This window comes from Chelonia mydas, chromosome 21 (genome assembly GCF_015237465.2).
Source record: "Chelonia mydas isolate rCheMyd1 chromosome 21, rCheMyd1.pri.v2, whole genome shotgun sequence".
Lineage (NCBI taxonomy): Eukaryota > Metazoa > Chordata > Testudines > Cheloniidae > Chelonia > Chelonia mydas.
Genome location: NC_051261.2, coordinates 10,716,616 through 10,731,537, shown reverse-complemented (window position 1 = coordinate 10,731,537; position 14,922 = coordinate 10,716,616). Strand labels below are relative to the sequence as shown.

Sequence of the window (14,922 nt, the reverse complement as noted above, 5' to 3'; positions counted from 1 at the left end):
AGCCTGCCTGCTCCCAGGGCTCCTCCATTAGGATGGCTCAGCCCGCACCCTAGATCCTGCTCTCTCCTCAGAGAGCCACACCCACCTCCCTTGTATCCACTGAGGTAACTACCCGCAATAGTGAGTCAGTAGAACCTGCTTAGCCCTTTCCCAATAGGCATGTTACCTGGGAAGGGTATTGCAGGCCATCACTGCCAGCCTCTTACAAACAGGACAGAGCAGGTGATTGGGCAGCACCATGTGTGGCCAGTGACTTGGAGAACGTAAAGGCCTAGCCACTGGCCAGCGAGCCCCCAGCACAGGGGCACGGAGAGCTCTCCTCGTTCTGCACACCTGCTGTGTGTGCACGGAGAGACCCTGACGACTCCTCCACCGGCTCCAGCTCCACACAGATATCCCAGATCAAACGCTGTGGCGGTGTCGGTGTGAAGGGAGAGCGAGCGATAATGGCTCCCCTTGGTTACAGCTGCCACCGAGGACAGCTGCTAATACTACCTGCACTTGCAGCCTGTGTGTGTCAAGCACGGGACAGTGGCACAGAGCTGGGATATGTGATACAGGCCCAGTGAGAGCCCATGGATACTAAGCAGCAGGCAGTAACGCACCCTGGAGCCTCTGATCCAGGCTGCAGCCTGGACACGCAGCCTGACGTGTCACTGGAGAAGCCAGTTCAGGTTACAGCCAGAGCCTGCACCGGCATTCAGCTAACATGTCTAGGCCGTAGAGTCTCTCGACAACAATTGTCAGGGGATGGGCTTTTCTGACACAGGAAACGGAGATCGAATACCAAAGTCAGTCTAGGGAGACCAGCCAGCCAAAGACAGCCTGACACGGGAGCCTGGGATGATCATACCTGCTGCAGCTGCCTAGGGTGAGGAGTGATGGAGATTTTCTGCTGATCTCTTTTGTGCCATCTCCCTCCACTGCTGGCACAGCTGGGGAATTTCCTAGTCTATTGGGTTGTTTAATATCTTCCAGTTGTTTGCCTCAGCAGAGCTGTTCTACCCTGGATGTTTCAATTCTGCTCACTTAACTGCAGTGCTTAATTTGTGATGAAAGAGATGCCAGGGCTCAAGCAATTTTTTTACATTCATAACGCATGCAGCAACCCCAGAGGTGCCGGGGCTCTGACCTGCCAACCCTAGAGGTGGCAGGGCTCAGCTCTGTCAAGCCCTGGCCCAAAATAAGCACTGCTGCACCATCCGTAAGTGATCAGAGACACTGAGCCTGACTCCCATCTCATGCCTATTCTTCCTCCAGTGTAACCCCATTGACTCCAGAGGAGTTACTGGTGGTTTGCACTCATGAAAGAGAGAGCACAGTTCAACCTACTGGGTCCAGGCCTCAAACTCAGGCTGCAGAGAAAGGTGCCTAAATTCTGCATTTAGAGTCTCAAATGCTTCAAAATACCAGTCCGAATCCAGATTTTGGGAGGGGCTAATTTTAGGCTCCCAAAAGCCTTAGTATGGGACTTTCTGTCTGATTCAGAAATCAGGGGCCCAATTCAATGATCTCTTACACCTAGTGCCAGAGCCTCAGTTCAGGTTGAATCCCCTCTGTGTGGCTCCAGCTTCATGCAATCTACTTCCTCCAATCCACATAGGGGGCAGGCCAGGGAAGGGACAGAGCATCAAACGAATGCAAGCAGGGCTGGATTGTGGCAATGCTGAGCTGGTGGAATGGGCTCTTCAAGCTAGCAGAATTTAGTGCAGCCCTGGGGCTTCACTAATGTATATTAAGGGCCGGTTTAGCCTCTGGGCAGCCCCAAAATCCTGGGATGCAGAAAGGTGGCGCAACTGAGCATTAAGCCCCAGGTGTATAATTTACACCAGGGTGTAAGTGGCGAGTAATGTAGCTTGAACTGATCTGGCATGAAGCAGGCATGCAAAACAAGTGCAGAACAGATGCCAACAAGGCCTAACGCAAACTGAAGGAACTTTCAAAATCTATATACTCGTCACCATCAGTACTGTTTGTTTCCTGTATGCTTCACTGAACTGTGACAGGGACCCCCAGCCTGGTCAGTTTCACGTTTTTGTTTCTAGTCTGTTTCCTATGTTCTGTGTGACCTCATCAGAAATGGCTGGGAATGTAAATTGGCAGCAATCTGAGAGTGAGCGCGCCAGATTCTGGAATGCTCAGGGGTGCCTACTTCCTAACTGCAGAACAGCTGATCACAAAACGGGGCCAGCTTTTCGCCTCTGAGATGGCTCCCAGGAGAAGGTTGAGAGCAAACCCTAATCACAGCCATCCAAAAAGGGGGGTGGGGGGTTGGATGCCACCCGTGCAGTACTATGGACCAAAGGTCCTATGCAAAACGGCCCCATAACAAGTGCATGTGTCTGCTGCAAGATCAGCATTTGGGTGCGCCTGTATCCCAGCCAGCAACAGCCCCTTCCCCCGGAATAATCTGAGCAAGGGCTGTGTGCATGGGCTGTTGATGGATCAGGGGCATAGTCACATAAACATGCAGATCCTTCTGCGTGATCCCATGTTCTGCCCTTCTGCTCTTGTCACGGTGGGGATGTGCAGAGGGGTCTCTGCAGGGGAAGCCATAATAGGGACAGTCCCATCCCATCCTTGAGTCCCTGAGGTTGGTGTGTGGGGTTTTCTAACCAGCACCTTCCAGAATTTGACAGTAGGTAACATTTTACAGACTCCATGTGTGATTCATGGTGCATAATATACAGTCCAGTGTTCTGACCACACACTATATAATACTGTCCATGGTAAATATTACATACTACATACGCTCTCTACTCCTTCTACAATCATTACAGGCCTGATGCTGCCAGGCGCTGAGGGCATACAGCTCCTACTGAAGTCCTGCAAGTGTCTTATAGATGTAGCCCCTATGACAACACATCCCTCACTGTCATTTTCTGTCTTTGGCCCCTTTATTGAAGTGTTACAATGTTCCATATCTATCTGAGCCTCGGGGCCTTAGATCATTCTCAGGCCAGCAAAGACTCTGGGAGGCCACAAAGGAGGTAAGGTAAATGGCCTCTGAGCTGAGCAGCCCCAAGCAATTTCAGACAACAGAGCAGGAAATCCCCTGATGCACAGGCGTGCGTAGAGGAAACACAACAAGTGGAGCTGCCTCCATGTGTCTTACTACTGCACTCACCTGCGTGGACAGGAATGAAATGCCAGCTGCCCCATGATTAGGAGCAGGACCTGACCCCGTGTAATGGCTCTCCGCAGCCACCTGACACCAGCCCATCCCAGTGGAAAGTTACTGGCCTCCCTTCGCCTCCTCTCTCCCTTCCCAGGCGTTTGCTAGGGCGAGTGGCAGAGCAGGTCGACTGGAGGAATGTGCGAGCCACACACACCCCGCCAATCCTGGCCCCTCATCCCAGCCAGGATTAGCGTGGCATGACAGTGTAGTCACCGGTTAAAAAGCCTGACATGCAGCCCCAAACCCTGGTCCTATCCCGCTGCCCACAAGGGATCAGAGCGCAGCCCATGACGTACCTGTGAGGAGTGACAGCGGGGACCATGGGAGGCTGGTGGAAAGGCAAGGTCCCAGCACCTGTCAGGCAGAAGGCCCTGCAGGCTGGCTGCCTCCCCTGCTGTATAGGATCCAGCTGCCAGGGACGCCTACTGGGTCCTTCTCACGCTCTGCACATTGGCAGGAAGGTCACAGCAGATGGGGAGGAGGGGGGGTAAAGATCAGCACGGAGATTAGAGAGGCATTTTTAGCCAGCCAATCCCCGCCTGGGCCGTGCATGATGACTCGCCCGGCAGCACAAGGTGAAAACAGGACTGCAGAAAAGGCAGTGAATAAGCTTCCAGCCGCACTCTGCCTTCCCTGGGCGGGACAGTCCCCCCTCCCTCCCTTCTCTCTCTCTCACATCCAGTTCCCTTTCACTCTCTCTCTCTCTCACTTTCTCTCTCCTTCCTGCTGCTCCCTTTTCCCTTTCCCTCGCTCTTTGTCCTCACATACTTTTACTTTCCTTTTTTCCCCATCGCCCTCCCTGCATTTCCTCCCTCACACTCTCCTTCCCCATCACTGTCTCACCTTTCCCTTCCCGTTCCCTGATTTCCCATTACCCCACTCTGCTCCCTCTCTCACGCTCATCGCCCCCCATCTCTCGCTCCCTTCCCGTGGTCAGAGGCTCAGCTCCCAGACCAGAGGAAGCCTCCCTTCAGTCCCCTCTGTGCAGGCAGAGGGAGAATGGGTGGGACGTGGCCACCCCTTCCAATTCCACTCATTCTGCTGGTCTAGAACTTGGGACCCCAAACATTTGCTGTCATTCCTCATCCTTAAGGCTGGCCCTCTTAGCCCCACTACGCTGCTTTCCGAGCCATGCACAGGTCTCTCCCTTGCTTACAGAGATTTCTCTGTTCCTGGGGCTACTGTAATATATACAGTGTAAATCGACCCTGTTCCCCCTTAGTGCTACTCTGCCTTGTAGGGGTGGTGGATACAGAGCCAGAGAGCAGCTGTCATCCTCCCTTCATCCCCTGGGGTCAGACCTCGCTCTGTCACACCCGGAACTGGCGTTATCTCCCTTGCATCAGTGTCAGTTGTTTGGGTCAGGAATTCTGGACCATGAATCAAATGTTATGGACAATAAGCAGGGGCTAGGCCAAATTCTGCTCTCACTTGCTCCGATGCAGCCCAGGGAAATCAATAGGGTTGTGTTAGCTGACTGAGTGCACGTGTCCCATTGTCTTCGGGTGAGGGGAAATGCAATATTTATTCGCCCAAGCAGTAAATAATGACTTAGGTGAGCTCACTATTGACCAGGAAGGGAAATAAATCTTGCTGTTCACCCTGTGAAATCAATTACTATGCAACTAGGTGCTGTGTTACATTCTGGGGGCCAGGTATTTAAATGCACAGCGCCAGGGTCAACATGCAAAAATGCCTACATGCCTACACCTGCATGTGCAGGGCCTGCCTCTGTGGCCTTGCATCTTGTGTGGGCCCCCTACACCAGTTCAAAGAGGGTGTGAAAAGCTACCAAAGTGCCAGAGCAGCGTTTCACACCCCCTTTGCATATGTATAAATAACTGTGCTTGGGGCAGGGCAGTGAACAGCCAGGCTTCAGCCACCCGTGATATGTGCACAAACTGGGTGATTGCCTATGTAAATGGGCATTTCCTGCAGATGTCTAAATATCAGGAAGACAAGGTGGGTGAGGGAATATCTTTTATTAGCCCAACTTCTGCTGGTGAGAGAGACAAGCTTTCGAGCCACATGGAGCTCTTCTTCTTCAGAGCTCTGTGTGCTCGATAGCCTGTCTCTCTCACCAACAGGAGTTGGTCCAATAAAAGATATGTCATGCACCTAGCCTCTCTAATATCCTGGGATTGCCATAGCTACATCTACACTAAACATGAGGAAATAATTCTGCTGGTGGTGATTGCAAGCAACTGCTCCACAGGTGTAAACCCGCTGTGAGAGGAGAATCTGGACAATAGTATTTTTCATCCCCTCTAGTGGTAGTTTTGATTATAATTCTCCCTAGTACAGGAGAGGCCTCTTGGCCTGCATTACTCTGAATACTTAAGAGAAAGATGGGTGTCGCTGTGTTTGGAGAACAGAAAGTAAAGCCTACAAAATGGCTCTTAAAGTTTGTAGCGCGAATTCTGTTCTCTCCCTGATGTAAATCCAGTTAAGTCAGTGGCATTGCTATGGTTTTATGCCGAGGTAACTGCTATGTTCACATCATACAAACAGATAAGTTAGAGAAAAATATAAATACTCTTGCTGGAAGTTTGCAACATAACACAACTTTATTTCTTACCATTCGGAAGGATAAAACACAGAGAGAGAAACCCAGAGAGGAACAACTCATCCCACCTTATTCAAAGCTGTCTGTCTGCAAACAGGCTGCTGCTTGGCCCAGGTTGCACTCTTCCCCACAGACCCCCTAGCCAGGAAGCAGGAGCAGGAAAAACCCTGAAACGTAAAGTGACAGCTTGTAATTTGGACATGGTTTTCAATACCCCGCAGTAGCCAAGAGCAGAAGCTGAGCCGGCAGCTGTACTCAAAAAAACCCCAAATCCCATGTGTATCCGTTATAAAACAACACCCATGAAGTTCTGTAGTGTAACCAGCAGACTAAGGGGAGGTAAAGTTTGCTATGTGATGAGCTCCCACACCTCTCACCTTGGGTTGCCGACAAGCCCTTATTACAAGAGATGTCCCTTATTTTTTCATCTCTGTACAAGAAGATTGGGAGTTGCTGAGTGCTGCAGAAAGCAGAAGAAATACCCCTAGCGAATGTAGGTGAGCACTGCTTTGCGTTATTATAAATGATGTCGTAGTAGGCTTCCTTCAGCCTCGAGAGACCATGGGTATGCGCCCCTGAGAGGTAAAGAATTTACTCAGTTGGTTTTATGGCATCCGCGAACATGGGGGAAGAGACCCGCTCGAGAGAGACAATCTCTGCCGCATCTGTCACATTTAAAGGTGGTGTTTTGACCTTCTGGTCTCTGCCTTTTGCAAGCTCTTTTCTCCTCTGCAAAGCTGGACAGCTTCCTCTCATAACCCCAGAGACCACTGTTAAGCTCTTGTTTCCAAAGGCCGTACTCTTGAGTGGGATCTTTCCATTTGTCCACATCCACGTCCATTTCTTTGAGGTCTCACTTGCACACATCCTTGAAACGCAATGCTGGGCGTCCTTTGGGTCTTTTTGCAGATGGCAAATCTCCCTAGAGGATATCCTTTGGGATGTGCTCATCATTCATTCGGCACACAGGCCCAAGCCAGCGATGGTGTCGCTGTCTGAGGAGTGTTTGCACGCTGGGTGTGCTGGCCTGTTTGAGCACCTCAGTGTTGGTGACTCTGTTCCTCCAGGAGATTCCAAAATGATGATGATGATGATTGATAATAATAATGAATATCAGGAGGAGGGGTGGTGCGGGGGTGCTAAGAAAACAGTCCCTTATTTTTGAAATTCCGTGTTGGCAACTCTGCAGTTCCTGGTTTCACGGGCCTGTTCTGCTTTGGCCTCCTGTCCTGGTTGAAGTAGAACATTTCCTGCATTCAGTGCTGCTTGCAGCCGGAGACACATTGCGCCCGGTGCAGACCATTGGCAGGGGCAGAGCCAGGGAGAGCAGCCGCTTCGCCCACTCCTGGGCATGTTCAGTCCCACCACCAGGCATGCTCAGTGGGTGCAAGATGGGGAGTGATGCTGCACCTGGGTGGGCCAGGCTGGAGGGCGGGAGCTGAGTGTGGCACAGACTCAGTGGGTGAGGCATGGGGACCAGCGGCTGCAGCAAGGTTGGCTCCACAGGAATTGGCGGTGACCAACTGCGTCTCATTGGGACGTACGAACTAGCCCCTGGGATAAGGCCCCTGGGCCTGGCAAGCAGTCAGGGCCCTGGTTTTGCATCTCATCTTCAAGGCTAGAAACACTGGCCTCCCTAACGCTACGCTGGGGCAGGGGCAGGTTCTGACTTGAATGTCAGAGCTTAATTGGCAGCGCAGCTTTCTGCAGCACCTGTGTTCTCCTTCTAGGTCTCCCCTCCGAGCGGGCCCAGCCCTGCATGAAATGTGCCCCAAATTGCTGACAGGGGAGGCATGGCTACGCTGCAGGGGAAGGCCTTCCCATTGCACGCATTTATAACCTGCATGCCTGACAGCAGACGCCCACCCTGCTGCAGTCGCAGGGAGTAATGCATGCTTTTTTTTTCCCCTCACCTACCTCATGCTAATCCTTGGAGTTTGATCCATATCGGTCTATGCTGAACGCAACGAGGTTCTGTCTGTCTTGTGGCACATCCGTGTACAAGCATGAGCCAAAATAAGCAAATGCTAGGGGCAGAAACTCTCAGCACCGTAAGGGGATTGGATATTAAACCATAGCCAGGGAACTCTACCAGACAATTGCGCTGTTAGTCACTCCCAGCTCCTTCCACTTCTCACCCGCTGCCCCGTTTCCCCCAGAAGTCTGGGAGGATTGGCTGCCTCCTCTACTGAATGGCAGGGGAAAGTCCCCAGGACGCAGCAGGACCAGGGAAGGATTTAGGGTTAGTGGGGCCCTGTGCGCAGCTTCATTTTCGGGGCCCCCACACTCGGGACCCAGCCAAGAAAAAGAACATTCTCTCTTATCTCCCATGTGGGAGGGAGCGAGGGGTGCGGGCTCTGGGAGGACGTTTGGGTGCAGGCTCTGGGCTGGGGCAGGGCGTTGGGGTGCGAGAAAGGTGCAGGGGGGCGGTGCTTACCTCGGGCGGCGTGACTCCCAAAGCACCTGGCGCACACACACCCCTCCAGCAGCGGCTTCTAGGCAGGAGGGCGGGCGGGGGGGGGCTAAGGAGTCTCCGCATGTCATTGCCTAAAGGCGCCACCCCCACAGCTCCCATTGGCTGCAGTTCCCGGCCAATGGGAGCTGCGGAGTCGGCGCTCAGGGCGGGGGCAGTGCGCGGAGACACCCCCGTCCTCTCCAGGGGCGCGCAGAGACATGCCAGCAGTCGGCTGCTTCTAGGAGTGGCGTGGGGCCACTGGCCACGGTATGCAGGCAGCTTGCCTGCCTGAGCCCTGCTGCGCTGCCGGCTGGGACTCGGGCAGGTTGTCAGATATTTGTCCTGCATTTTGGGGGCCCCCTGTTGTTGGGGGCCCCGTGCCACCACGCAGTTTGTTTCATGGTAATTCCACTTCTGAGCAGGACTGCAGTGCAGGTGCTGCCTGAGAATTCACAGCCGTGTTATCGACCCACCCACCGCAGTGGCTCTCCCCATTGTGGTGGCCGGCAGGCCTTCCTCTGACGAAGGAGGAGGAGCAGAAAGGCAGGAGTAGAGAGTCTCCCAAGGAAGGAGTCTTGGAGTGAATGGCGTTTCAGTTGGTTGTTTCTAGCCCGTAGCACTCCCCTCTTGCCTGGCAGGGAGGTAGAGGGACACTCATTCACCAGCAGAACTGGCAAGGGAGAGGGGAAGTGTAGCAGAAGAGGAGGATTCATAGAGTTTAAGTTAGATCATCTAGTCTGACCTCCTGCACAGTTCAGACCATTAAATTCCACCCATTTTCCCCTGTATTGAGACCAGTAACTTGTGCTTGGCTATAGCAGCTCTTCCAGAAAGGCTTCCAGTCTCGCTACGAAGGCATCAAGAGATGGAGAATCCACCCCTTCCTTGGTAGTTTGTTCCCGTGGTTCATCGCCTGCACTGTTAAAAATGCATGCCTTATTCCCAGTCTGAATGTGTCTGGCTTCAGCTTCCAGCCGTTGGTTCTTGTTCTGCCTTCCTCGGCTAGATTAGAGAGCCCTTTAGTGCCTTCTGTTTTCTCCGCAGGAAGGTACCTATACTCTCTAATCAAGTCACCTCTCAATCTTCTTTTTGACAAGCTAAACAGACTGAGCTGGTTAAATCACTCGCTGTCAGGCATTTTCTCCAGCCTTTCCATCATTTTTGTGGCTTTTCTTCTGCACCCTTTCCGACTGTTCAACCTGCTTTAAGAAATATGGGCACCAGGACTGGACACAGTATCCAGTATCGGTCTCACCAATGCTGTATACAGCGGTAAAATCATCACTCTTCTCCTATTCACTTACTTCCCTGTTTATACACTCAAAGATCATATTAGCTCTTTCTGCCCCGGCGTTGCACTGGGAGTGCGTGTTCAATTGCTTGTCTACTGTGACCCCTAGATCCTTTTCAGAGGCGCTGCTTTCCAAGATCCAGTAGTCTGTTCTGTAAGGGTGGCCTGCATTCCTTGTTCCCTGACGCTTAACTTTGCATTTAGCTGTATTAAAATGCAGGAGGAAAAAGAAGATTCCATCACGCCCAATAAAAAAACCTGAGCACATCTACATATACCTAATTATGTTTTGCTGAGGATGCAAATACAGGGAAAGAGCAGGAGGGAGAGGAGATAAATGAAGAGAACGCGGAGTCGGGCTCTGAGTTGAGGCTGTCGGTGGCATCTGCAGTCCAGTCTACGAATCTGAAGTTCTATGCCCAGCTCTGCCACAGACGTCTTGGGTGACACTGAGTCAAGTCACTTCCCCTCTCTCTGCCTCAGTTTGTCTTATCTGTGAAATAGGGACAATACTTTTCCATCTCTCATGGAGGTTGTGAGGCTGAGCTCATTAACACTAGTAAAGTGCTTTGAGACCCTCACATAGACAGTGCTGAACTGGTGTAAATCATTGATATTATTGGGCTCTCTGTCTGACCTCTTATTCTCCTGTGTGCTAACATGCATCCCCTCTGGATACCCAGGGTCAGGTGGTGGTGGCGGGGTTTCAAGTGTCCCACACTGGCCTAGCTCAGCTCCCACTGGCATCAGTGGGAGAGTTCATCCTTGACTGCAAAAGCAGTGGAGGAATTAGGCCAACACCAAGAGCTTTGGAAAATCTCACCCCGTGTTGCTTGGTTTTGTAAGTCAGGCTGGCCTGTAAAGGGTTTTGTGGGCAGCATCCCTCGCCTCCTCAGTATTAACTGGCCTTTAGAATTTGATCCACATTTCCTACAATACCAGACACCAACATCTGTCTGCAGGGGGACTGTGGGTAGGAGGGCATGGATCACTGGACTGCTCTGCCACAAGGACTGCGATCCCTATGAGGGTGCCAAGGAAATCTGCCCCCACAGTGAAAAAAGCGTCTGGGTTGTTAAACACCCGCCCAGACAGAGCATGAAAGGCAGGGTGTCCTTCCCACCCAACACAAGGAGGGGGGTTTGTGTGACAGTGTTGTGTGTGCTACTGCAGCCGAGGCAGGCAGGACTGCAGGCATAAACGGGGATGGAGCCCGCACAGCTACAATGCCCATTGTCCCATCTTGAGCCGTTTGAATGGCTGGCTCTGGGGAGTGCTGCAGACTCTGAGCGGACAGAAGGGGATCTCCCACCCAGAAAGCTGCATAAAAATGCGGCTCCAAACAATAAACTCTTTGAGGCACATCATTTTGCACTGATCTGATTAAAAGAATCTGTTGGAAGGATTTTACAAACCATTTTAATCTAAAAATCCCCCGCAGAGTCTACCCTGGATTCCGTTTTCATCACAGCACCGAAATCTGTGTGTTCTCTTCACTGAATCGACTCCGTTTAGGAACATGACACAACCCCACTCTTTTCTCACTTCCAGCAGTTAGATTTGTATTGGGTTTGGAGGGCCAGCCCCCCCCCACCCCCCGGAGCAACAGGCTCAGATTCCCAGTGTGTCAATATAGCTATTGATTTTTATAGTATTTAAAATGTTGTTTATGAATGGTGGGAGCACATGGTCGTAGTGCCATAACTATGCATGGCTGTCTATAGAGATTAAAATAAACCCAGCCCCTGCTCAGAAGGATTTACAATTTAAGCCACCCAATCCTGTAATTTTATCCATACAAATAGACACCCTGTGCCTATGTGGAGCCTCTCTGACTCGAATAGGATTCTTAAGGGCCTACCCACATGAAGTCAGTGCCGCTCCATGTGTGCCCGGAGAACCGCGTGATTGCAGGATCAAGGCCTAAACTAATGTAGCACCTGACGGTAACCGACAGAAGTAAGGGAGGAAGGTTCTAACCTGAAGGCCTCCATCTGTGAGAATTTTAGGTTTCAGTCCTGCAAGGGCCTTGAGAGTGGGGCTATTCACGTGCTTCATGTTAAGCACTTTGCTGGGTCAGGACCAGAGGGCTCATCCTTTTGCAGGATGCAGCCCCTGTGCCATAACACTATCTGTTGTTGTAGATAGCCTGCCTACACGAGAAAAGCCAGCAGGGTTAGGCTCATGATTTATCAAGTCCCTCAATCTTTCTGGATTGCAAATGCTATCTATCTAAATATATGTCAGTCAGCTAGCCATGAGCACATTAACTCTCCAGTTAAAAAACCAGTTGGCTGGCACTAGGACCTGGATGAAGCCCCATGAGACTGCTTGTATTTTCTTACTCTATAAAAGATTTAAAAGCTCCATCAAACCAAGTCCCATTTCATTTTGCTGCGGGGGAGGACAAACAGTGAGGGTTGTTCTTTCTGCTTTGAGCGCAGACCCTGTGATACTGTGTGGAGAGGGACCTTAACATTTCACATGTTCTGCATCCAGCACAGCTTTTGTCCCTGAATTGGTCTATTTCTGATTTGTTTCATTTCGGGCACCAGGGCTGGGAGCAATAATAAGGGCTAAATCCTTGTTCCTCTTTCATTTGTCTGCATGGCCCGGCAGGATAATTGGAAGAGCTCAAAGTGCTTTACAAAGGACGTCATTATCATTAACCCCATTTAACAGATGGAAAAAGTGAGTCATAGGGCAGGGAAGTAACTTGCCCAACAGGTTAGTAGCAGAGGGAGGGAGAGATAGCTCAGTGGTTTGAGCTTTGGCCTGCTAAACCCAGGGTTGTGAGTTCAATCCTTGATGGGGTCATTTGGGATCTGGGGCAAAAATTGGGGATTCGTCCTGCTTTGAGCAGGGGGTTGGACTAGATGAGCTCCTGAGGTCCCTTCGAACCATGGTATTCTATGATTCAGAGCAGGGAGTAGAGCCCTGGATTCTAGAATGCTAGTTTAGGGCGCTAGTTACGAGCCCATCCTGCTTTGAAAAGAAAGACTCCTAGAAAATGAGGGAAAGGTTGCAAGTATTTGCTCAAAAGAGTCAGGATTGTGCCTTGACAACCAAGATGGCCATCTGGAAAAATCAGCCCTGGCCTGAGTCTGCTCTCATGCCAGCAGAGTTAGGTCTATGTTGAGTGCTTTTGAAAACTCTGCCCTGGTGTGATGTTATTGACATGAACTGGGACCGTATAAATCATTGTCGCAACCAAGGTCCTGTAGTGGCAACAAATCTTGTATAAAGGGGTCAAATAAGGTGTCTAAGACAAGGTTATGGTTTGCTGGTTATGATTATGCTATCTGTGTGCATGTGTCATTTTTGTATTTAAAATTATAAGTATTGGCTCTATACTGTCTGTAGTTCAAATTTATGCTATGCTTCTGGGTGACACCCCAGACAAGTTGGTGTCAGCTCTGCCTAGCCTGCGTGGTGGCCCATTAAGGACCATCAGCGATACAATTGACCCATTGAGAGAAGGCAGATACATCTTGGGACTCAGCAAGGCATGCAGGGACCTGCCTATGGACAGAACTCTGAGGTTTTTCCAGGCCATATGATGGACAGCTTGTCTTTGGGACAAAGAAAGAAAGACCACATGGCAAGAGACTATAAAAAGCTGCTGCAGCTCCGCCATCTTGTCTTCAATCCTGCTTCTGACCTCTGGAGGGACTTTGCTACAAATGGAAGCTCTACACAAAGGACTGATGACCCATCCCAGCTGCGGATGTTCTCCAGAGACTTGATTTGAACCAGCAGTTTATTCTATCACTGCTGCAAGCCTGAACCAAGAACTTTGCCATCACTGTATGTAATTGATTCCAATTTAAGCAATTCTAGCTCTCATCTAGATCTCTTTCCTTTTATGAATAAACCTTTAGATTTTAGATTCTAAAGGACTGGCAACAGCATGATTTGTGGGTAAGATCTAACTTGTATATTGACCTGGGTCTGGGGCTTTGGTCCTGTGGGATCGAGAGAACCTTTTTTTTTTATGGGGTTTTGGTTTTCATAACCATTTGTCCCATAAGGAGTGGCACTGGTGGTGATACTGGAAAACTGGAGTGTCTAAGGGAATTGCTTGTGTGACTTGTGGTTAGCCAGTGGGGTAAAACCAAAGTCTTCTCTGTTTGGCTGGTTTGGTTTGCCTTAGAGGTGGAAAAACCCCAGCCTTGGGCTGTAACTTCCCTGCTTTAAGCAATTTGTCATGAATTGGCACTTTCAGTTGGGTCCCACCAGAACCAGCATCGTTACACCTGGCCACTAACCGGGGGGGGGGGGGGGCGGGCAGGATGGACAGACCGGCAAAGAGAATGCAGACAGATGGACAAAACCAACAAATCCAGCAGAAGTTGTTTCCTTTATTTTGAATTTGCATTTTTGTTTTGACAAATTCATAAAGAAATGTAGAATAATAGTCTTAATCATTATAATAGCGATGGGCTCTAACCAAAATCCCAGGGCTGGACACTTCCACATTTGGAGGAAGTTCAGCTCTCTGCACCCTGCACACATTGGGTAAGCAGACCCCTTGTGAAGGTGCTCAGTTTATTATCCCCTGTACTGGAGTACAGCGAGTGGTAGTGGCTTCCCGAGGCTGTACAGAATTACAGAGTTGGGAACAGAACCCAGCTCTTCTGGTACTAAGCCAGCATAACTACATGCCGTCCTCCCCCCATCCCCAGAATTAGCACATTGAATCTGTTGGAATTGGTTGTACCCCCACCCTTGTAAACAGGATAAGGTATACATGATCAACCCTATTGTGTATGCTAAACAGCCATCTACAGTGGGAATGTTATTCATCACTAGGATATGCACGGTGGCACTTAGAACGTCACAGAGACACAAATTTGATCCTCCTGCTCAAAAAACAACAAAACAGCACAGGCTTCTGCCACTTATGCTAAAGGAGAATCTCCACTAGTAAACAATATTGGTCCTATGGCACACAGTTGAACAGTTCTGATTCCAACTTGTAGAGGGCAGTCATATGCACAGTTCATTAATGAACCACAATTCTCCAAACCCTCAGTGTCTGGAATAGCTGCCTTCTATGTATGGCCTTCTTTTGTACACTATTATGTTGCCTGATGCCAGCACAGCTAGCATTACTCTCGCAATACCTGCACGGGGGTGGGGGGTGTGGGGTGGGGGCGCACACAGTGTTGTCTTTTGGTGAGACATGCAAAAATGTAAGTCATTTAAAAAAATGCCATTGTCCATGCTTGTTGACTTGAGGCCCTGAGGCATAGATACAATCCTTCCAACTGCGGATAGATTAAAAGCCCCTGAACGGCCTGATCCAACCCACCAGACATCAACAGAAAGATTCCCACTCACTTCAGTGGACTTTGGATCCACTCTAATCTCTGCTTAGTCTGCGTTACTGAGGATGTTGTTGAACCAGGCGAGGCCCTCCTGCTCTGTGA

General features: G+C 50.4%; 1 protein-coding gene across 1 annotated transcript in view; it reads right to left on the bottom strand.

Annotated features, from left to right (window-relative positions):
• The window catches only part of PACSIN1 (protein kinase C and casein kinase substrate in neurons 1), a 57,488-nt gene extending 53,851 nt beyond the window's left edge, over window positions 1–3,637 (bottom strand). The window contains exon 1 of the mRNA XM_007063502.4: window positions 3,475–3,637. The gene's annotated coding sequence lies outside the window, so the exon portion shown is untranslated. The remainder of the gene's footprint in view (window positions 1–3,474) is intronic.
• Window positions 3,638–14,922: the final 11,285 nt, after the last annotated feature.